The 25,696-nt window shown below is 40.9% G+C and overlaps 1 protein-coding gene and 1 long non-coding RNA gene across 3 annotated transcripts in view; one reads left to right on the forward strand and one right to left on the reverse strand.

Moving 5' to 3' along the window:
• The window catches only part of LOC138940688 (uncharacterized), a 125,109-nt gene that overhangs the window by 85,317 nt on the left and 14,096 nt on the right, over positions 1 to 25,696 (forward strand). The window contains exons 1-2 of one of the 2 annotated variants that reach the window (XR_011448030.1): positions 515 to 760; positions 929 to 1,112. The exons of the other annotated variant lie outside the window; for it this stretch is intronic. This is a non-coding gene — a long non-coding RNA (uncharacterized lncRNA). Of the gene's footprint in view, positions 1 to 514; positions 761 to 928; positions 1,113 to 25,696 lie in introns of those variants that run through there. 2 annotated transcript variants of the gene reach the window in all.
• The window catches only part of Dh31 (diuretic hormone class 2), a 275,640-nt gene that overhangs the window by 76,467 nt on the left and 173,477 nt on the right, over positions 1 to 25,696 (reverse strand). The gene's annotated exons all lie outside the window — the stretch shown is intronic.

Genomic DNA, 25,696 nt, shown 5'->3' on the forward strand with positions numbered 1-25,696 from the left:
ATTCTAGCTTTTAAGTTTTTTTTTTTTTTTTTTTTTCCCCCAGCATATATACATAATTGAAGGAAAGCAGAATGAAAACGACTAACTTTAAATACCAACTGTACATTTGTATTTAGTAATCTTGTTTATAATATCTTATAACATTATTACATTGTTATTAAGTATCCGATTTGTATCATTTTTTATCGAAATTATTAAAAAATAACTTGAAAAAATAACCAATGGCCTTTTTCAATTACAGATCACGATCACAATCTCACAACCGCTCCTTTCACATCACCGTCACCGTTTTCAGCATTAATTAACCTTCGAGTGACCGCTCCAAGAATATATTAATTATTCAATATCTTGTTAAGAGGAGGGAAATGTGCAATCCTAAATAAGTTATTGCAAGTTTTCACACTACTCCACCTTACAATTTTATATAAATTCTGCAATAGCTAATAAGAATAGTTTGCAAGACGTCTTCCTCGCGTAAAAAAAAAAAAAAAAAAAAAAAAGTTGAAAAAATTGATATACTTGGAATAATAACGTAAGTTGGGGAAGCGCACACGGAGCACACTCTGTGCATCAACCGTGCGATCGTTTGCGTAACATTCCAAGGTAAATATCCTCAAGGCAGTTATAAAGCAGTTCAATTGTAAATTACGTTCACTTCTTCGATCGCCCAATATCTAGCTTGCTGAATCGCGGAACAATGGAGAATTTGATTCGCCGAGGGCACGTCCGTTCGTGGTCTCACACGACACAATCTTCCGAGGTAAGTAATCGATAATGCGCGAGTGGAATTCTCTCTCCGGGGATGAAGATACTCGAGGCGTAAAAACGACTCTCTCTTTCTCTCTCTCTGCCTCTTTCTATCTGAGCTTCGAGTTGTCGCGGCGACGTTCATCGACGTGATAATAACATCGCAGTATGCTATTAATAGCGGGCCTCGCGATCGCGCGTGGAAACGTGCCGCGCTTTCGATTTCATCCTATCACGCCGTATGCAGTCATCCGCCCTTTTCTCGCCAAGGCCTGCATCGAGGCACGCCGTGTCGAGGTAGCCGCTCCGATTGCCGAAGCGAGACTCGAGCACGAAGCGATAGCAATGTACGCAAGATTCAGCCGGTATGTATTTAATAGTATCAATGTCTCTCGAGTCTCTCATAAGATTGAATTATTTTTTAATTCTTTACACGAGAGTGTACGCTGACACAAATCGCACGTCACAGATTTACATTTTTATTATTCTCGTTTATTAAATGTATCGCTTGATTTACATTCTTATTATTCTTATTTAATAAACGCGTCGCGTACTTTTTTTTTTTTTTTTTTAAATCTGATTATATGTGTTACCGACATCCGTTAATAATGTTCCTTTTGCCCTTATTAATTTTTGTTTACTATCTTTGAGAAGCCTTTCCATTATACTTTTTATTATTCTCTTTCATAATTCTACCTGTGTGTATTATTCTATCCAGCGAAATAGGAATTGGAGTTAATCGAGAATGCCAATTGATCGATAACCGTATACGCGACGGGCGTATCGTCACGGATCAAAAGATTACGTTATATGTTGGATACACACAACGGTCTCGCGCGCGGCGCGCGTATCCACGATTGGACTCGTCGTCGTTTACAGTCGTGGTACAGAAGATAAATATTTTCCGAGTGCGATTTCTTTTTCGTGGCGCGATGATTGAAATAACACTCTCGCGGCTGTGTTTTCCTTCGTTTAGCTGATACGTCAACCGACGCGCCGCACCTCGCGGCGGCGGTAAGATGCGTATTTTTGGAGTAGCGGCGACGGGGAGCCGCGGATGCAGGTCGAGATACGCGGGCTGGGACTCGCATCCGCGTTAACTAGCGATGTTCAAGATTGTTATTAATAGAGGATCGTGATTTGTGCTAATAAAACGTTCCTTCGGAACGCGCGGAAACATTATAATATCGCGCTTAAACGATGCACGCGAGCACTTTCCAAAAATCGCGTAAACAACGCGCTTTTGAACGACGCACCAACATAAAAAAAACATGCCAATTATTAGCATCGTAAATGATGCGTGGAATCGGCCAAGATTAACACTAAAAGATATCAATATTAATTAATTAATGTCGATATAGTTAGTACTGATAATATCGTACAATCAATAAGTTGACAGATCATACATTGTACAGTCAATACACATCGATTAATATTGATCGAGATAATATTGATTAATATATGAATACATCGACCGTCTCCCGTTTAAATAAATAAATAAATAAATAAATAAATATTGTTAATCGTATCTTAAACTTGTGCCTGTTTGAACGAATCATTTTTCACTCGTTAACCGCGCTATACGAAAATAACGATCCTACGCAATCGGGCGATTCAATAAATTTGCCTAATCTCGTATTAATTCTTTTTTCCTTCCTGCGGGATGAATCGGCGGATATATCGTTGTTTACGTCTCGCGTTCGACAAGTTTGATCTGCGCGTCTCGCGACGCGATCTCTCCTCTCGGAGAGCGCGTAGTACGCGCGCGCGTAAAACCGCGCGCTCATAAATGCGACGCACGGATAAAACGGATCCGCACGCGCGAGAGAAGCGAGTTCACAGTAAAATAATCGCTCAAGGTCCGCGGTGGCGTTGCACCCGACCGGTCAGGGCTGGCAGCAACCGCACTGTTTACATCGCATATACACGCGCCGGCTGCATCGTTTGAGAGAGTCACTTCGTTTCTCTCTCTCTCTCTCTCTCTCTCTCTCTCTCTCTCTCTCTCTCTCTCTCTCTCTCTCTCTCTCCCCTCCCCCTCCCACCTCTCTCTTTCCTCTCGCTTTCTATTTCTCTCGGACGAATCGTATGCGCGACTACATTTATATGCATATGCAACTCGGTTGCGTCGCGGTCGCCGCTGCTTCGATGACAAGTATAACGCGTGTGCTTTTATGACACATAGACGCGCGCGCGCGCGCGCCATGATCCACGATTCGACATTCTGCTACGCGGTTGACGATAGACACGTTGTTGCGATGATGCAAATGATCGAAACGAGCGAGAGGCTAAGAAAGAGATGTGTATATCGAGAGGTATAGTATACTAAGGAGAGATCTCTTTCTCGCGTATACACGTGGATAAGTTGCTGTCAGCCAAAGAGTTGTAACTCGAAGTTGTAAATCTTTCGGTACGTCTCATTAAAAGAGCTTTAACTCGGGATCGTAAATCGAGCGCTTCCGCGACAGTTTCGAGCGTGTTCGTGAAAAGAATCTTCTTGTGTATAGAATAGACAATATCGACGCACACGCGTGTCTAGTCTAATTCGACGCTCTACTATGTTGGCGCAGATGAGAGACACGTGTTACGAGGATGCCAACAATTTGAGGGCCGAACGGCCGAGGGATAGATGTAATAGTACTCTTGATGTATCTCATCTATTTTAGTAATCATAACTCAAAAGTAAACTTCCTCTCATGACTATTTTTCATCCCCTTTCCGTTTGATCGTTTGCGAAAGGAAGATTCAAATCGATTTATAAATTTCAAATTTAATTTAATCGAAGCGAAGATATCAAAATATAAAATTATTAAAATAAACTATTTATATGCCTTAATAAAACGAAGCCAATGTTATCGCGTAAAGGTTTTAAGAAATTAAACTTATCTGATAAATAAGATTGTCATTATCAATGTCGCTAATATTATACTATCGATGTTGCTTTTGTCCATCTCATATATTCGTTCTATAAACGGATTTTAACGGTTTAAACGGATAATGGAAAGAAAAGACAATGGTTCTTTAGACTCTTAAGATAGTCAACTCTCCCTCTAGAATGAAAAATAGACAAAATTTTTCCATTAATTATCGCATACTAGTGGCACTGTCAATTTTCTGTCAATAAAACAGATTTTGTTTATTTTCTTTTTCTGACTGTTGAGTCTTATAATGATTTTTGGCAATTTATTGCGACTAGAAGACATTTATTGAATCTTTTATAATAAGGCACAAGCAAAATACTTTATCGAGTATAAAAATCGAGATCTATTTAATATTAAATCTCTCTAACATATATTTTGTGTCGATATTAAACTTAACATTCATTTATTGCACATTTATTTGAAATTATTTGCCGTTTCTATTTTGTATTTATAGAATTTATTATCTGAAAAAAAAAAAAAATAGAATGCTTTCAGTATAAGCGTCACTTTTTTTTCCTTTTCATTTCTTATCTTTTTTCATGATCTTTATTATAAGCTTGTATTAATTGCTCTATGTAGCAATGAAGATCTTATCTACATTCAGGAAATTTAAATGGATCTACTGTATCATTTTAACAAATGGCGAAATACTTTAGCCTGCGCTGATTTCAACTATATGTGTCGATAAAGTGTAGGAATGTTTGGTCTATGTATGTCGTAAAGATGCGCACGCTCGCGTATCAAGGACTCTTCACGGTTGAGGTGTCTACAGGGCCTAGGTTATTCACGGACCGATGTGCGACATTAGAAGAGGCGAATGCGCGAAAGAGAGAAACGCGCATCCGTGGCGTGGTAACCTTCCACTTATCTATATCGCGATCGCGTATAATCGCCTTTTTATTGCGAATATGACGTAAGCTCGGTTTTGAAAATCTCGCTAAAGCAGACGCGTTGCGGCAATTTGCGCTCACGTGTTGCTCAACTGCAGAGCGCTAACCCCGGCGCGCGTGTATTTTACGATTGCAGTTTCATGATTTATGTTTAGCGCTAATGGTCATTGTCGCACGCGGCGTCATTCCGTTCTCCCATCATTGTCAATGTAATTCTCCGAACATTATACGACGAACTTTACGTCTTCGCTAACCATCTTCCTAATCTTCCACAGATCTGATACGTTTCAGATTTTGACCTAGGTTGTCTACAATCTTGATTTACGAAATCTCGCTTTCAATAATCTCTTTCGTAATGAAATTATGCTGTAGCCGCGCACATAGTTACACAGATGTGAAATAAAATCTTTAGGAGATTAGTGTGTCGGTCTATGAGATCATAAATCATTATTGCAGCTGAACACTAAGATGTATACGAATATATATATATATATCTACCATCTTCTTATCCTTTTCTTGCTCGAAAGTCGATCTTCGCGTATATTATTATCGCGGGAGGGTTTCGTATGATATCGGGCTCATATTGATTTTACGCTATCGTTTAATTGTCTCGCGTCTCGATTTGTTGACGCTCGTTTTTACGAGCGAGACGCGGCCAGCATACGAACGAAATCGATTCTCCGCAAGGCTTCGGAGGACGAAGCCGAGATACGTATCTGTGTTATCCTCACTGGGCATGTACGCGTTGTTGGTTAGAAGGTAGATAGATAATAATAGATACAAAATCGAGTGTATATTAATGATGTTTGATACGTTCATACTCGCAAAGATTGTCGATTCCTATAATTTATTGCGAACACCGAGAACAGTCAAATCCGAAATTTTGCTTAAATTTTTAACCACTCTCTTTTCTTTTCTATCTTAAATATCTTAAAGAGAGCTTTCGGCAAAACTATAAATTAAACAATTTCAAAAAAGAGTGATCTGACTGCTTGGCTTAAAATATCAAATAGATATTAGATTGAAAATGGTATAATATTAAAAGTAGGAGAAAAATTTTGACTCGAGATTCTTTTCGCCATCTTTCAAAAGCACATAATTTTGTTTATATAATTATTCGTATGATCTCGAGTATACGAAAAATGTCTGTTTGCTTATTAAGATACAAAGTAGGAGTTCAATTCCTATCAATAAATCAAATATATATCGAAATCTTCTAGAATTCGCATATGTGAGAAAATTAAGGAAATTGAAGGAGAAAATTGAAAACAGGTTCTTTGGCCATGGAGTTTAACATCGTTAAACACCGTTACTGCGTTCGACTAACGCGTAGGTAGGCAGGCGAAAAGACAAGTAGATAGGTAAGCGAGCAGGCAGACAAGAGAAGAAAATGGACAGATAGGTAGGTAGGTAGGCAGGTAGGTAGTCTGGCAAATGTGCGGCCAAACAGGTACCAGATCACGAGCGAGTGGAGCGGACAGATGGCCGAATGCGCGTATTCGATGGCCATCCGATGATTCGATAGGGACGATCATCGCCGTTGCATTCACGGACGCGATCGTGATGAGAAGTATTCGTACAGATCGGCCGATAAAACCCGCTTTAAATCATCTACAATTGGCGAGAAAATTCAATAGAGAAATATTATATTATTATATTTTATTATATAATTGTATTTTATGCGTATCCCTTAACGTATGTGATATGTATTTTGTACATGTGTGCATTTTTTAATTTTTCACTTATGTGTTTTCTATATTGCACATGATACGTGAAATTATAAATAAGAATTTTTTGTCGCAAATCTTATCGCTAATTAGTAGATCGTTTAAAATGTACGAGATGGAGATAGAGTATCTCTTTGATGTATATATAGGCGAAATGTATTTATCGTTATTAACTATGTGATTTCTGAAGAGAAACACAGATATATAATTATAGATCTGTGTGTGGAAATATATTTCTTCTCATACAGATATCAAAAGTTATTCATTAACGGAAAGATTCCAACATCAGTAATTAACCGTCAAGAGCATAAACATCATCTGTTATTGCTTGGATACGCAGAGATAGAGGAATGTAAACAAATATAGTTAGATACCAAACACGCGCACACACATTACCTGCACGGTAACGATAGGAGCGGTATCGTTGCGTATTTACAATTAATAGCGAGAGCATGCGAGTAGAATTTTGTTAACGTTTTAAGAGAATTTTTAAAGATAAATAAATTAATTAGTAAAGTCTTTATAATCGAATAGATATTGAAAAATATTCGGTCCGTTTTGATTGGCATATCTTAAGAACGATTGTAAGAACGATTATACCTTTCCATGATTCTGTTTAGATTTTTCGGATTTATAGACTACTTGGATAGATATTAAACATTTCGCACTTTAGACGCGATGAAATTTTGCTTGCTAATGCTCGCGTGGGGCGAAACTACGCGAGATAGTCGCATTGGTATCACTAAATATAACTGGCGCGATATTTACGCACTCGTTCTCGCGATGCAGCAGCATCCATGCAACGCACGTGGCGCTTAAAGGTTGACAGCGTGATGAACACGTGTGCATTCCGCAAATCATGAAACGCGCTTTGCGCCAAAATTCCAGAAATTCTTAAAATTTTTAAAAATATCCGCCATAAATTTCTAATCGCTTATAATATTCAGCATCCATTCTTGCGTCATCGTATCTCCCGCACCTCTCCTTCCCCCCTCCTCCGATTAAACAATCATTAAACTTTTAAGATAATCCGAATAAAAGGAAGGAAATATATAAAGGACGAGCGACGATTCTTATCTTTTCCAAAAGTATAGAACGGACAGCGATATTTATTAACTAGAGATAGCCCAACTTCCGGTTCTCTCGCCGTTTAAGCGCGAATCGACGAGGAACGAGAGGGGGACGGTATCGCGTCTCTCCAAAAGATTTTGCATGCCGAACCGCCATTAAAGTCGTTGCATCGTGTTGAGGTGATTTTTGCGCAGATATTTTTAGTATTTTGTCCTTCGTCCCGCATCTCGGGGGTTCAAGGCTCTCTCGCTCTCCTTCTCTCCTTTCCGCTCTCGTCGTGCTCGCGCTCTACCTCTCCCTCGCGCCACAACGCCGCGAACCCTCGCTCTCTCTTCGTCCATCTGTCAATTTATCTTCGTTTCTCTCTTTCCATCGTGGCGCGTTCTTCGCCACGGCCAGTTTCGCGGCCACGAAGTCGCGCTGCATTTGCGAGCGAGAGGCGAGCGAGAGAATCGTTGCATCCGCGTGCATCTCGGCCACTCGCGCACGCGAAATTTTCGAAACTATGCTCGGTAAACTGCTTGTTACAAGTCTCTTTGACGAAGTTTTTAATTCTTATTATTAACTCGAAAACAAATAGATACGTGTGCGTTACATGGCATTTTTTTTCGATTTGGTTCCCCCTGCGATCGCTTCCTGACCTTTAAAAAAAAAAAAAAAAAAAAACCTGTTGAAAAACTTTTTGATTGATTTTAATAGACACATGAAGATAATTTTTCGTTGCTTCGATTGTAATTTGCTTTCAGAAGAACAACACATGATTGTTCTCGATTCTTTCGAGCGTATCTCTTTAAGCCGAACGATTACGCGCGAGTTGACTTTGCGCATAGAGCGAGTATCCCGCGTTATACTCAGCAGCGAAAAGTCTCGTTGCGGGAGGTCAGGCACGATAGCTTTTTATAGGGTCGGCTCTTTCCGATTCTCTTTTTCTATCTTTCCTTCTTTCTCTTTCCGCTGGTACTCCCACGCTCCGCATCTCCGCTGTCATTCCGCCTTGTGTCCCCCCCCCCTCCCCCCAATCGGTCGGCAATGGTTCGAGATGAGTTTGCGACGCGCATCGTGAAAATCCGCAAGAGCGAAACATTCGCCAGCGGCTATTGCAATTACGTCTTTTATCTTTTTTCTCTCTTCCGTATTTACTTACATTTGTCTCTATCTACGAAGATCTTTCCCCGCGTTTTCTCTCATCAAATATCTTGTTTCATTGAACATTATATCTCTCATAAAGCGTCGTGAAAAATTTCGAGTCTGCGTTCTGGATAATTTACTTTACCGAATATTCTCTTAACGTGAAACGAGGAAAACATGTAATATATACAATATATTTACTCGAGAGACACGAGACGAGAGCTTCGGCTCGTACAGAGTTGCAAGCGCCGTAGCTTCACCTCCGTTAATGCGAACTCGTTACCGTAGCGTCTGCGCTTTCCTCCTGCGGAAGAGCGATTTTCAGTTTGTTCGGGGACGCCGAGAGGATATCTCGCTCAAGAAGAAGCAACGGCCGGGCAAAAACCATTCCATCCGACGATAATTTTATTTTTATCGACGTTTCCACTTTTCTCACCGCGGACGCGTTATTGCGGAGTCGCCTCTATCTCTTTCTTTCCCGCCTCGGCGCCCACGCCGCAACGAAGAAGCGAGGTCTCTTCTCCCGTAGTTTACAACCGCGTTTTCTTCGCGTCTTCGGCTTCGTTTTTACAAATCGCCCGTGGTCGTCCGTGGGCGAACGCATGTGCGAACCGTGGAACGCGAGCTAGTATAACCGCTGATTCAGGGGAGATGGATGGAATGACTCCTGGAAATCTCGTTATCCCACTTGGCGCTTAATCCTTCCAAAGTGCAGTGATTACGATTCGCAACGGTCTCTTTAATCTGTTCGTCTCTCAATTTTCACTATAACTTTACGCGATAGAAAAATGTGTCGATAAAGTACGAACTTTCGCGTTATAAAAAACAGGGATCTCTGGCAACGTGACAAATTCAACAGACGTACATTTATGGTTATAAATCATCAGCTTGTTAATGTAATATAACATGACGCAGACGTATAAATGTCCGGTGCTCGTACAAGCAGAGACGTGTATTATAAATCTGTCGGTCCAAATTAAATTTCACTCCCTCTCTGCGCGCGCATTCCTCGACGTCGCGACAACAAATCGTCCTTTCGTTACTGTGACGATCTCACGAAAGGAATATACTCGAGACTCGACGATCTACAACTATACACATGCGAGATTATTAAATTTTTTACCCGGAAAGATTATCTCTGAAAAAAATTGCGTTCCTCCGAATGTGGAATTTTTCGATCGAGCGATCGAATTTTTCCTTCGAGTGCTGGGGTTGTTCCGAAAAATTGCATACTCGATGTAGGATCGCGGCGGCGCGGCGGACACACGTTCGGCGGCATGCCCGAATAAATATTTAGTGTTTGCTTATTCGTGGTGACGGGGGAGGCGAATGCGCGTCGGCGACATGACGGTAATGGATGCGGCGCCCGTCCGCGTCTGCACCGTGCCGTTTAAGTCGCCGCGGCAACGATGCAGGTGCGAAGCATTTGAGCAAACTCCGTCAACGGGTTCCCCGATGATGACCGACAACGACCCGGAATCGGGATAAGCCGCCGACAGTCTCGAACATTTCGTTCGTCTCCTCTTTCATTTCATCCATATAAAGATAATTAATATTTTACGCGCCAAAGTTTAATTTAATATAAAACTTGTAAGAATATCTTTGAGAAAGACAAATTATATGAACAAACGGTATAAAGTTATTTCACGTTTTGCAGAAGTTGGATTAGTATCGAAGTTTACGCAGCTTTAATCTACGCAATCCTTTTATTTTCAAAGTGACATTTCAATCCCCACTTTTTCCAACGCATTCTCGCTTTGTTTCCATGCACGTATCAAAGAGAAAGAGAGAGAATAAGATGGAATGAAAAAAGAGATATATCCTTAGTGCGAGCCTACCTACCGCAAAGCACATCGTGCTAAACGTATGGTAATGGCATTTTCCTTTAACGAGAACATCATGGGTCGAAACGATCGGTACGGATTTCGAGGTCGGCGATGATTCGTCGTTACCGGAATCGTACACCGATGAAGGTCGCTCGATCTCTCTCTCTCTCTCTCTCTCTCTCTCTCTCTCTCTCTCTCTCTCTCTCTCTCTCTCTGTCTCTCTCTTTCTCATCAAACCGCCGTCCCTGAATGGTAAACGATAACGTCAGAGGCGTACAGCGTGCATAGAGAGAAAGAGACGGAGAGAACGCGCACGAGAGAGATCCGAAGCGTGAGATAAATGTCGGAGACCTCCGTGACGGCAGAGGAGCCGACTGACGTCGAATGACGTGGCTTCATTAGCACCTATAAGTGCATAGCCGAATACTAGTGATCGCGGCAAACGCGAGCCTTCTCATTATGAAACGGTGGATACGTACAGTGCGAGATACTCGAGTGATTCCATCATTAGCCAGGTATAGTGTGTCACACATGTGTGGCATTCATTAACTTACACCCAGTTTTTTCCGTATTTTAAACAACATTACTCTGATAATTTTGAATATAGTTTTATATATTTAAATAGAAAAATTTTTAAAAATATATCAAATAATTTTCTTTGTGCGAAAGAATATATATATATATTTTTTTTTTCCTCTCGAATGAAAAATTCATGAGTCATAATCGAAGCATCTAAAGAGCAGGAAAACTCTTATTATGGTGATTATTTAAATATTCTGCAAATGATTTTAGCGCGAATAACACTGCCTTAACACGGTAGAGCGATTTTCATTACAAATTCAGAATTATAATGACCCGCGCGATTTTGCGAGATTACGATTTATTTTCGCGCGACTCACGAGTCAGAACCGATTTCGCTCGTAATTCGTTCGAGCCGTTCCTTCGGTTCCCAGAGCGCTCATTTGACTCGACCCTGAACGGATTTACCGTTTCGCACTAGGAAACGGTGTAGAGAACTTTTACGGTAGTAGATGTTTTTGCAAAGTCAGCGAGTCCGTCTTTCTGATACGGACAATGCATCGCAGTGTAGAGAGAGTTCATATCAAATGTTCGAAACCTTCTCATGCTCGTCGGCCTCTCTCGGGCTTTTTTTTATTATGTCACGGATTTTACGCTACGTATTCTGCGCAGAATGAAGTATATATTTTAAAGTTTTAATCCAAGGGGGGAAAAAAAAAATGATTTTCTTAGAACAGAAAACAAATCGCCAATCGTACGTGCAAAATATAATTAAATGTATAAGATTAATTAATAACATATTATCAAAATATTATTATAAAATATTGAATATTTTACAATAATAATCGGCAAATGATTAATAATCAATCATTTGCTAAATTTCCAAATGTCATCGAATGTAACCGTATATATATTTGTCTATTTAAAAAATTTAACTTAAAATAAAGATCGCCTATTGTTTTTCGGCATTAAATTCGAATTTTTCAGATTTCTCAAGATCGCATTAAATATATACATATGTCTTCCAAAATATAATACATATAGAGTTATGAATGTACGAAAGTTGGGGAAAAAAAGAGAGACGCGGAAACGCGAGGAGGATTGTAAGATTCGCGAGTGATCCGCGCGATTCCTCTCTTACCGAGGAATACATATATACTTACATATAGCGCGATCGGGGGCAACGGTTGTTCCAAGGTCTCGGGTTCAGGCGCGAGAAGCGTTGCCGCGCGCTTCCTCCCGCAACAACGAGCAGCCTCCGTTCTCGGAATAGTTGGCAGCTCTCCCGAGCGCGCTTGACATCTCCGCTCGGCCTTCGCCTCGGTCGCGAAATCGACACGAGCCGGAGGTGTAAAGTGACCGAGCCTCGCGATCGCATTCGTTACAGTTTATTATGGTCCATGCGAGCGGATCAAAATCGTTACGCTAAATTCCGATAAAAGCGCGGAGAAATAAAAAAGTCTTTCTGGTTAAAAAAAAAAAAAAAAATGAAAAAAATATACACGATAATGCGCAAAATGAACCGTCGTTGATTTTGACAGAGATCACGCGATCGAATATGCCTCTTATACATAGGTATTTTAAACAGGTATGAGAATCAGCGTTTATTATCCCGCTTTATGTCTTACAAAGTTGTCGCAATTATCGCGATCGCCGTGCTACGAGTGCGCGACAACATTGTGGCGTTTAAAGGAAAAAAAAAGATGCAAAGAGAGAAACGTCCCAGGAGAGGAGGCGGTGGTTCGAATAGAACGACGGCCGCGTGTGGTTGCACTCGGTGGAACGTGGAGGTGGACGTGGCGATCGAGGTCAATGGTTGGTCCAAGGTCTCCGGTTCGAACTCAAGTTCGACGCAGCGCCGCGTCGTCGTTTCCTGCCGACGTAGGCAGCAAACTCAGTTCTTAGAATAGTCGACGACGACGACGACGGGCTCGCGAGGTCGTTCTCGCGGATCCGGTGCTTCGGCGTGAAAATCCGGAAAACCTTTCCGACGCGATTATCGAATGCGCTCTTCGCGAGACCGGACCACGCGTCGAGTTGAATCTTCCTTCGATAGATGCAGTTGCGGCTTAGCTACAATCAGGGATGACAGCGAGGATGGAATGATGGAATTTAAAATAAATTTAAAATAAAGAGAAGAAAAAATTACTTTCATTTAACTAGCTTTCTTCACGTTAAGAAATGCGATACAAGTACGCTATCAGAATAATTTGCACCTTAACAATGTCATTTTAAATTGTGATTTATAGATTTTAAACAAGAACTTGTAGAAAAATTGAACCTTCAACTTTAAGATAAATGATGCAAGTGGCATTAAAAAAAACATGTTTTCTTGCTTAGAGTTATCCTCGTTGATGCCGTTTCGATTCGTCTCGCAATATTTCGCGATCCGTCTATACAATTGCAAAAAAGCGCGCGACCATGCGAGCGCATAAATCCGCGCGCGTCGCAAAAACTGACGGGATTCGTGCGGAATAAAAAACGACGGGGGCTGGAAACGCAGGAATTACGAGCATCGCGGTGCACGCGTGTCCGATGAAACCGACTCGGTGCGTGCAAACATCATAATCCCACAATAAGATCGCGTCTGATTTATCTACCAATAAAAGCTTATTGAAAACACGTGTTTTAGGATGCCGCTGCCAAAACCGGTCCGACCGATGTGATGCGATGCGATGCGATGCGATGCGAGGGGAAAGGGATGAAGAAAGACAGGGTGAAAGTTGAAGAGAGAGAGAGAGAGAGATAGAGCCGTGAATCATGCGAGCGGTTTTAAATCAGACACGGTAAAGTCGTTCCGTTCTGATCCGTGAGTAAGGCACGTGTGTGCCTGCCAAGCAGAGAGACCAACCAACCGTATATTGTATCCATTAGATTTCGCTATCGTTTATTAAAAAAGAAACTGATAAATCGTCACTAGTTTAAATAGTTGTGACTTTCCATTTCGACTAGCGTTTTAACAAAACGATATATTATAAATAACGTTATACAAAATCTTTAAAAATAGAATATTTTTAATAAAATAATATTTTTACACAAAAAGTCTCGTATACAACACACATACGTATATTCTGTATTCACAACAATAATACTGAGAGATTTTATTGAGATCAATATGTCATTAGCATATATAAAAAAATTATATATATATATATTAATAATTATTTAAATAAATTATAAATTACAATAAATATTTACATTATAAATCAATTGTAAATAACATTTATATTTATATTATAATTTACGATAAATATTTGATATATAATATTACGTTAAATATTCATAAAAATATTGAACATATAAAGAAATAGCGATATTCTTTAACGAGCGGATTCATCACGGCTCTTTATAAGCCCTTCTGGGCTCGCGTTTCGAAGGTGTCGAAGCGACACGATACATCGATAATGTTATTTATATCATTATACGATACACCGATAAAGGTACAAACGTGTCCGAGCTTAAAGTATCGCCAGTGCACCTCGATGTTGCAGTTTGCGACAACGATAGCGGCGAGTTGTGCAGCAATTCGACGATATCGCGGCGAGATTACGATAAAGAAATCGCTTCGTTATTTGCCGTATCTCTTTTGTCGTTTTGAACATTTTTGCGCGATCGCGAAAATGCAACCTGCAAGAAAAATGTTCGATCATCTAAAGAATCGAGAGTAAACAATACTTTTAATCTCTTTTTCAAGAGGGAATCCATGAAAATTATCTCTAATGTATATTTTGGCATTTTTACTAAAAAGAAAATCATTTTCCGCCACTTTCCGCATTAAAATTTCGTATTCTTTGACAAATTTTTTAATTTCATTCAAGGACGATATAACACGAGAAGTTCATTCTTCTTAAAGTGATCCTTCTTTTGAAAAGTGACGTGAATTTTTTATTATTACATATCTAATAATAAATAAATAAATAAATAAATTTTACTTTTAGAGACCTAATATTCTCTATTTACGTCTATCTCTCGGTTACGTCGCGATATAACAAAAAAATGATTCGTAATTAAACGCAACCGTTTCCCCGGTGATAGAAAAATTTCGACACGCGCGCTCGCTGAATCGCGCGCACGATTAGCCGCCGCGGTGAAATGCATTGCCCGAAATTACAACCATCCGGCTGGGGCAACGAGGATACGCGCAGAAGCGAGGAGGAAGGAAGAGCGCGATTGTCCTTGGCGGAAGGCAGCGATCTCTTGTGCTTTGCTGCAGGCTGGCGTCCGCCCACCAGACGGTCGGCGAGCCCTACGCTCCTCTTGTGGTCTCGCGGAACCTCTTCTCTCTCTCCCTCGCGATCCTGGCAAAGGTAAGAGACGCAATGAAAGATAGATGGAATCGACGAGCGAAGGAGGACGCGAAGGAAAGGCGCAGGAAGAAAGACGGGGGCCCCAGCACGCGGGGCTGCTCCCGAAGCAGACTCGGAGTCTGTCCGTGCGCGCGGGCCCTTCGATGGGAAAGAGAAAGATAAAATATATAATAAGCTCCCCCTCTCTCTCTCTCTCTCGCTCTTTCTCTTCGTTTTTCTCTCTCTATACAGGCCATGCCGAATTCGTAACGTAAGTCAATCGCGTGACTGAAAAATAGAAACTCGAGAAGTCTCTCGCGCTTTACGAGGTACAATTTGTCTAATAGCTCCGGGCTTGGGTGCGTTTAACGATCGTTACGTTTCTCGGTCTCGGTAGGTAAGCACCTATATTGGATGCTGTCACTGCTGTTGCTGCTGAAAGAAACGTAATATATTTAGATACGCGCGCACTCGATAAACGATAACACGCGTGTCAGCAAATCGCGCTTAACGTATCGACACGCGAATCTGTTGATACTTTACATTCTCTCTTTATACGTCGCGTAAGTTTGCTTCGTTTTAGCTCGAAGCTGTCGCTTTCGCCTTGTCTCATATTCGGTCCTATCTATTTGGATGAACGATATCCTCGTTCCTTCTTAAAAAATCTATGAGATCCGATTTCTCGAAGAATATAGATTTTATAAAATTCTTGATTAATTTTTTCGATATGTGGTTTATGATATAACATGTTGAAGTTTTATAAAATAGGCGAGATTGGAAATATGTATATATGTGAGGTCGCGCGGTTTACTCCGGGTACCAATTCGTTTAGTTACGTTACCGCACGAGGGACCGACACACACACACACACACACACACACACACACACACACACACTGCGACCTGTGTTTTAACTAATCAAGTTTGGCTCGCTCCGTATATTTCTCTCTCTCTACCTGAGAATCCTCGAGCCGTATCGTCCCACTTGACGTTTCGGTCTTAATTATTATTCCGTTTATTCTCTCTTTAATGCCAACGATGAGATGCATCTTGGAGGTGACCGAACCAAGGTGCAGACTCCACCGCATTCGGCCGAACGATTATCTAGTCATTTGGCGAAACATGTTTTTTTATAAAGTCGCCGTTTGTTCGCGTCATCTCTCCCGGCAAAGATTATTTTCTCTTCTCTAGCTCTTTATATACACAGCGTAGGCGCGTTTTATCAGACAGCTTTATCTAACTCTTCTTTTACACGATCCTGTAGAGTACAGTGTATGTTATTAGCGCTTATTATCCAGGGTATAATCATATCAATTTGAGGCTATGAGAGAGAAGGGGGAAGACGCGGAAGTTAGAATATAATTTACATTAAGCGCTCGCGCGCGTGATAATCGCACGTACCGATGTTGCTCTCGCCGGTAGCGGTAATCTACAATCGCGCGTGATTTCGCAGCGATGGAAATTTCCAATCTTTTCAGAGAACGTGTCAAATGCACGACGTTGAATCGCCGCCGGCGAATTAACGTTGACGCGCGCGAATCGCGAATCGCGAATCATCGACGTGCTCGCTCGAGAAGCTTGATCATCGATGGACGAGTCTGCTGTACACTGACGTCATTAAAGATTGACACGGGAGCGAGAACGGTCGGATATTCATCTTTGACGCGCGTTACAAAATATGTCAAACTTGCAGGAATCGTTGATATCCACGTAGCCAGAAGCTTCATCATCAATAATCCACGATCTTGACGTCACGCTCAACGTGTCAACGTCAAGACGACGAAATTTAAGATAGCTGCAGGTATTGCTGACTCTTAAATACGCCATAACTGTCAGCTCTTGTCATTCGAGAGCTAGCTGTTTTATTATTCGTAATCTATAATCTCGATGTTATCGCGAGAGAGAAAGAAGCAACATCGATCGCTGTTAAAACGCAGCTTGCGACCGTCTTGGTTGCCCGTTAAAGAAAAGGGACAGTTATTTTGAGATTGCAATAATTACGAAGTTATTTAACATTTAAAATTAAAAGATCTTGAAACCGATTAAGCCCCGCGGATGCAAATAAATATCCGAGACTTACTTTTCAATTAATTAAAATAACTTTGGCTTTTACCTGAACTGAACTTTTATTTATCGCTCATTTGTCACAAGATACTTAATGCTGAGAGGATAAAGGACAGTGGAGATGACAGACGATCTCGCGCGGGGAATTCTTGCTAAAGAAAAATCGAGCCCGAATTTATCATAGGGTACACGACCGGAGGAGCGCATTAGCTGTGCGATTACGCTTCGTAAATGTTTGACAGGGTCGATTTTTTCGCGTAATTACACCGTCCCGGCTCGGTCGACGCGCGGCCAATTTATTTTCGCCATCGTTGGAAATTAGCGACGACGTACACACACGGATCGCCCTCCTTTCTCACCCCGAGTCAAGGGAGATTTATCAAAAAGCGCGCACCTCTCGCGGTATATTTTTAAGATTGAGCCTATAAACCCCGTCTCCCCATCCGTGTCTGTGTGCAAGACGCATGGAATCGCATGTCGCGACGAAAATTTGTCGTTGCGCCAAAAACCGAAAGTGAACGTCCCGAGGCCCCCTAAAAATACGCGGGGAGCATCCTCCTCGGTCGCACCATTTCCGTCGACTTTCTCGCGTTTTCGAGGAGAGCTTCATCTCCGGTGAATGATCCCTTTATGCGCGAAAAGACGACGGACGCTAGATATTTTATTGAGGAAAAAGGAAAAAGCGTCGAACGGAAGTGCGCGCCTATAAATAAAGTTTGTGTCAATGTATTAATATTGATTATTATGAACGTCGAGAAGCGCATCGATTTTTCATTATAAATATTTCACGTAATAATTTGTCAAAATTTTTCAAACGAACGTAAATTCGCAAAATGTTTATATTCGTCATAAATAATAAATGCAAAATCAACGAAAAATTTTGAAATTTATTTATAATTACTATATGAATAAATAAATAAATCCAGAACTTTCTTCGAAAGGATGATTATTGTTTAGTAAAAGTTTACTTTTATTTAAGACAATCGGATCTTTGATCGCTTTCATTACTTTTGCTAGCAACTCGCAGAGACGACGATCGCGTGGAGAGTGCAAGCTGATTGTCTCCAACAATGTGTTTTCGCGGCTGCATATCGCGCGCGATGTCGTAAGAAAATAGCGGAGCTTTGAGACTATCGGATTGAGTCTGGGTCGTGAATCGAGAATTAATATCGAGCTGACGCGAGAGCGCGATTCGACTTTGGCTCGAGCGGACGAATGGCTTCGATCAAAAGGTGGCGAAGGACATGGAAGGAACGGACGCGCAAGGTAAACGCGAACGGATCGCTGGCTTATTAATTAGTTGGCGCAATAGGTCGAATCGTGTCATGCTCATTGTCGTTCGATGGGGCACGACGATACTTCGCATTAAGGCTGAAATAACGTTCGCTTGGCAGAAAGTTTTCGCCGATCCTCTCTCGATCGACCGCGGGATTTCTCGATGCAAATGTCGGTATCGCTGGCTGCCAAAGTCATTAGGCTGTTTTATCCTCGAGAAGTTCACTTTGAGTCAGTCGCTTTTAATATTGTATTATTGTCTAGATTATCAGTTGTGGGCGAGATATCGCGGTAATCGATTGAAATGTTATTGTTACATTCACAGCTTTAGCAAATACAATATATTAATTTTTTTTCTAGGATTATATTTTTTAATACTTTAAGGCCTTTCGTTTTAAAATGATTTTGTAGAAGAAACATATTTTGTGCAAGGTAAAGCTTTGCTATTTTATACGACAGAAAATGCATATTGCTAAATCGACTTTCGAATTGTAACTCGCGAGATTCTTTACGAATGATTCAAGTCGCGAGTATAATTCCGAAGAGAGCGAAGAGCGCGAAGGAGCAAGAGAAAAGATGGAAGAAAGCCGATAAAAGCTAAAGGAGCGAAGAACCGACGACGTTTGGACGGGTGCGTCGCGTATACGCTGCAACTCGCGCTATATTCGATCGGGAGTGTGGGTGTTCGGGGTGTTGCAACGTTATTGCCTCCATAGTTATGTCTATGCTGGCCCAACTAGTTTCGCGCGGAAAAATTGCGTCTCTTAGTCACAGCTTGCGACATCGACTCGTGGCGGCGTCCTGCATGAGCGAGTCCAAGTCCGGGGCTTTGCGTGTGCGACCCACTTATTCGCAGACTTAAGTAAGACTTCGTATAGGCATATGCAATCTACGTATGTATCTACGCACAATATATACTATATATCTCCGTACGTATGCACGCGCGTATACGTCGCGTATTTACGCTTCGGGACTATCGGCGCCGCCGATTTCCTACGCATTCTTTGAGAAACAAAATTTTTCTCAGAAATTCTTCGGGAGCATTTAGAGAAATTGTAAAATTATAAATTATACTCTCTATATCTTTTTTCTAGAGAAAGATAATTTATCTCGGAAGCAATTTCATCTGCTAAAACCGTTTTTGGATACCAACCAAAATTCATTATTCATTAGTATCGAGAAAATTTTTATTAAAAGTTGGAATGTTTTTTTATTTCTTTCTCTTTTTTAATTCTTCGTTCGTTGCATATAATGATCTGCATAGTACAAAAAAAAAAAAAAAGTTATTTCGGTAGTCAATTCCATGTAACTTTTTTGTAAAAAAATTAAATATAGAAGTTAATTTTGATATGGAGACGCTCATGGACACAGCTTAGAGTCAACTTTAAAATTATCACTTTTTTTCCGAAAATCGTCTGCGGACAGGTTCCCAGAAACTAAGGAAAATGACTAATATAATTATTCGACGAAAACTGCGCAGCAGTTTGGACACTTAAGCCAAATCCATTATTTTCCTCACACGATCTATTCCTCTATCGTTATTACTTTAATGTAAACTTACACTTTCCTAATTTATTAGGTATTTCACTCTCCATGAATTTTCTTTTAATTATATATATATACCTATCGTAATGTCTCGCCAGCGCGAAATATTTGACGCTGATTCTTAATAAAAGAAAGAAATCAAACTCCATATAAAAATAAAAAAACAGATGTAAAAAGATCATACACAATCTCGCTGTATCTGGTGCGCTTTTTCAAGGCGGATCAGCGGTTCTCGGCGCGGTCGTAATTATTATAAAAAGCAAGTTCATTGTTCCGACCTCTTTCTCCGTCAATCCGCCACGTTTCTATCGTACTTTCCTCGGGCAATAAATACGCATTTGCCGTCAGTATCGGGTCGCCCCGCCTCGCGGCTGATTTGTTCGACGTGCTCTTATTGCGCGATTACTAATCGTGCAACAAGAAAGTAATGTAAACACCCCGATAACGTTAATTTATAGTAACCGCGGCCGTTCGCTGCCGATCGGGGATAATTTATGCAACGGCGCATTTACACTCACCGTGTGTCTACGTCACCATGTGTATACCGTATGCGTGCGAGACCCACAAAGAGAGTCGACTATATCGTTTCGATAAGGAGGCGATCGTGGCTAATAAAATCAACAATGACCGTTCGTTCTACCGACACGGAGGGTAATAGTTTTCGCGTACATCCGCGCGATAAATTCTGCAATCGTACGGTGAAAGAGATAGGGATAGAGATGGAGAGGGAAAGAGGAAAACACACGTAGATAGCTATGGAAAATTGAATCTTTCCAATGGTTTATAATACAAGTCTCTTTCGAATAGTTTCTTATGTGATTTATGACGCCTCTGAAATACGTTATCTCGCTGTGTATACATATTTCTAAAAAAACAACATTCTAACTGAAATTATACGATTTAATAAAACTATATTGCCTATAAATGCATCGAATTTACGATTTATATTAATTGAGTTGACCGTCGTACGAGAGAAAAGTTAGATTAATACGCGACGATTAATGTCAATGGTTTTATATTGCCTAATTTTCAAATTATATTACGTGCGTAATCTAATAGAGAGAGAGAAAGAGAGAGAAAGAAAGAGTGAGTTAGCTATAATAATTCATTAACATTGAGGAATTATTAACGAAAATACAAGAGAGACGAGAGAGTCTCGGGAATTTAGATGGTCTCTCTGGAACGTTTAAATCACTTAATCTACAAACTATCAGCAATTAACGAGTCTCGGGATAACGCGGAGGCGCAATTTAGAGTTAAGATGGCGATATACGAGAAATGCGTGGAGGGAAAACGGCGCATCGATAGTTTTACGACATGCGCGCGTAGCAGCTTATCATTTCTTCGGATCGTCGACGAGATTCTCTTTCTCTCTCTCTCTCTTTTTACATGCCCGCGGCGAGATTACTTTTCTTAGATCCACGAGCCCTTGTCCCGCTCGCCCTGGACCAGAACTGTAGGTATCCTATACGCGACGACGTCCGGCCAGCCTGCCTGACCTGCCTCCTCGAGAACTGGTTTCGGTGCTCGTAAACGTGGCTGCGCCAAAACTCTTTGCCCGCGCGCTTGAATCTTATCGGGCGGGGGGAGGGGGGGGGGGAAGGGGGGCGCATAAATCTCCCCGGAGATTTTGTCCGTTTCATTCGTACCGAACAGGATCCCATTTTTTCTCTCAACTTCGCCATCTCTGCGTGTCTAGATTTTCTTTTTTCGAATTCGCGGGCAATAAGCGCCGATTGCGTCAGGGTATGTAGCTTAGATTAATTAAATCGTGAAATCATCATTCTCCAGGCGCGCGCAAAACCTGACTTGTATTCGCAAGCGATGATGACAATTAAAAATAGCGAAATATTAATTCTATAATTTTAGGGATGATTTATTTTCAAATTTGCGAATTTCATATTTCTTCATTTTATTCGTCTTTTATTTACTTTCTCTCGTCTTTCCGATCCATTCTTTTACCTTTATAGAGATAATCTCGAATTGATTATTTTTGTAGATATTTTAACGAATTGCGAGGAAATTGCAAGAAATTTCATTCAAGTCGAAGCAAGATTGACAAACGTCGCCGCGGATATTAATTCTGTATCAGTGGCAAATCGATCGGTTGCACGCATTGGTTGCGAGTGCTATTACGAAAACCTCTCTCGCGAGACCGGGGAGTAATACTTGTAATATTTCTCGGAAGGTATCCCACACTTCGGAACACGGTTGATAATTACGATCGTTTGTAAGATTGCATTGGGTCAGTGAGCGTTGCGGGCATATACACGCGTCGTTATATCGAGAACGTGGAAACGAGACGACGTACTACTTACGGGTGACCATATCGCGCCTACGACGGAAAAATGTCGTTATCTCGCAGCTACGGGTTATTTAACAGCGTCTGCGATAAATCGATCTTTCAATCGGAAAGAAATAATCTAAAGATAAAGCTTTTATTGTGCCTTTTGTTATAACGATTAATTGATATTTCGAAAACTGTTAATAAATATCGTTTAGAATTCATCGAAGATCTTCATCTTCGAGATTATTGGCAAGATTTTCCGATACGTAGCAAGTATACGCGAGTCGTTATTCTTGACGGATTTCGTGCCGTTTGCCGGCTCGACGACGGATATCCGATGCGCGTTTTACATGCAACGAATTAACCGGGGAAAGCTAGCGCTTCCAGGAGGGCGAGTTTAAAACGGTACTTACGCATCTCTCGGGCGCGGTGGCACATTTTTGGCACGCGACTCGCTCGCATCTGCCTGCGCGAACGCTCTTTCGCGCGGAAAATCGAATATCTCGTTTTGCGCGGACGTATTTAGTCCAAGAGCAAGCGTCGCTTTTTCGATAACCGCGCCGCTGTTCGCGAGACACTCGAGTTCTAATGCACCGGTACTTGCAGCCTCTCTCTCATTCAAAGAGTGTACCCCGATCCTCAAAGTTATATATAAATAGATTTCTACGGGAAAAGAAAATTCTCCTAATGTTTTATATTTCTTATTTTTATTTTTTTTTTATGTTTATAAGACAATTATAACAAGAGAATAAAAGAGGAAATAAAACTCCAAGACGCGTTTCAAAGTACGGCCGTACGCTTCACAATGCCCGCATAATGTGCAACTTGTCCGTAATTAATAATGACTGTATCGAGATAAAAAATATTGCTATTTTATTAGGCGCGGTAATAATTTTATTAGAGCCCGCTTCAAATTGACATATTGTTCATAATTTTACGTGTCATGTGATATAAAGAACATTAGAAGAGATAAAATACACATGATATATAAAATATCAGGATATGTGCATCTATTAACACATAAAATAATAAATAGATTTTTGTCTCGATCTTTTTTATCGCGAATCGTAGATCGATTGAAAAGTAAACTCAAAGCTGAAAAATTATTATACGTTTCATATTATAAGGCTATTAAATATTCTTTCGATTTGGGATCCCGCGACTGTAAATCCACCGCTGGAATGAACGGCCCGATAAACCTCGGCTCTAAAGCATACAGCCGACTTCGAGCAATGGGAGATGTCCGCGGATACATACATATATATATATATATATATACGCACCCTACCTGCCTCATTAGGCGTCAACAATGGCATAACAAATCATGGAGATTACCATCTCGTCTGCCCGGCCGCGTTCGGCAGACCGACCGGCCGAGTAATGCGTTTATAATTATTTTAAATCACATTTTTTCTTCTCCTTCTTTCCTCCCCCTATTACAGGCTTTCATTCCGCTTCGTTCCAAGTACCATCGCTTCCGCCCTCCGTGTTTGTCGCCCCCCTTCTCTTCTTCGATTCAACGCGATTTCCCTCTCTCTCTTCCTCTTTTTCTCTCATTTTCTATCTCACGCGGTCGTGCTACGAATATAAGCGTACCCCCGCGCTCGTAATTTTATGCGCCGCCAGCGTAGATTCTTAAATGATATGGAAGAGATGGAGTATAAAGTGCGAAACGTGTCAGTTGTATGCTTTAACCGTGCTGCTGCATTTATGTCATGGGCGTAGTTATTATATAGCAGGATTATGGGAAGCGTAAGGAGAGGCTTCCCCCACGCGCAACTTCATTTCCTCCTTTTCCCAGAGTCGAAAGAAAGCGGAGAGCTGCGATGGATTTGATACACGCGGGCCCTCAAGCGTGAAGAATTAATGGATAAGGGAAATCGCGTTAAATTTTAATTACCAAGGATTATTTTGTCTCATTAACGTTTCATCTATAATTATTATAATCGAAGAAACCGGATATATCGTAGAATACATAAAAAGTAGCCTGCTTATTTTCGGATATCGAGTTATATATATCTCTCGGAGAGGACAAATTTTTAAAGAAATTATCTTTACGTGATAATAATAGATTCGCGGGGTATTTCATCCAGTTGAATTTTTATATTTACGCATCTTTCTCAAAGAGAATTCCCAAGCTTTTTATTAGAATTATCAGATTTGAAAATACGCAGCGATCGGGAATCGCGGCCGGTGGTTCCGTCGAGATGCCGCGCTCCTGATCGGCGATCCCGGCATCATAAGGGGAATCGTAGGCTAATAAATATTCCATAATTTATTGGCAAGGCCGCGGCGCCGTTCATTCGTTCGGCCAGAATCAAAGCGTTTCGGGTGTCGCGAAGCGCGGGACGGCGCGCAGGAAACCACAAAGAAGACCGCTTCCCGCATACACACGACGAATTCCAGGTAATCGTCTCATCGGCCTGCGTCATGAGACGTTCGTCGTCGTCCACCGAGATTCCGATCAACGAGTTTTTGCGACACGATCCCGGCGAAAACCGGCTGTAATCGCGCGCCGATATGGGCCGCGTCGCCGATTCTAAGCGGATCGCGCGCGTTAATCGATCGTGCGCGGCATGCGCGATCGATCGACGATCGATTAACGCGCGCGTCATCGCGACGAATTAATCGTCGGATACGTGAACTTTTTCGAGATTCGTTCTCCTTATCCGCGTGTACACCCATAGAAAAGATTTCCGGATCTAATGCTATTACTCTTCGATCTATCACGAAATAGGATCGATATAGCGACAATCATATTTATCGTTGAAAAAGGAATATTTTAATCTTAAATGGAAAATTCTTAAATCTAGAATAAAATGCTCTTGGCGCTATCCCGTTAATTTTCTCACAAAGATGAAGATGAAAATTTGTAGCGATCTAACATCAAGTTATTGTAAATGCAAGAATATATAAGCTTAGATTTGTATATGTTACTCTTGTCTCAAGATAGTAAGACAATCTTATTTAATTCGAGAGAGAAGAGAAGGAATTATTGATTTAATTTTAAAATTGTTTTATTTTTATACCGCATAAGGTTGCGGTATACGATTAAATGTGTCAAGAATATTTTTTCTCTCGTTATCAGAAATCCTTTCTGAGAGTGTATAATCTCCCTATATCGGAGACTTTCGAGTTCGCTACAATCGGTTTATTTCTTTATAATGTAATATTTTTATATCAATTTTTAATCAATTTTTAAGAGAATCGTTTACACGTAGAGAGTTCCTAATACGTGTTTACGCTACTTTACGTAAGCTATGACTATGTGATTATGGGGGAATTATTATCCCTCTCGTACACGATAATGCAATAACATTTGTTAGAATTCTGAGGATATCTGAGATAGGTGAGGTTAAAAAACGCAAAGTCCGAGTGTAATGAGCTCATGTGGGAAAGATTACCGGGAAGGC

This window comes from Polyergus mexicanus, unplaced genomic scaffold, assembly GCF_030449975.1.
Source record: "Polyergus mexicanus isolate NDT 795.1 unplaced genomic scaffold, iyPolMexi1.0 SCAF_17, whole genome shotgun sequence".
NCBI lineage: Eukaryota > Metazoa > Arthropoda > Insecta > Hymenoptera > Formicidae > Polyergus > Polyergus mexicanus.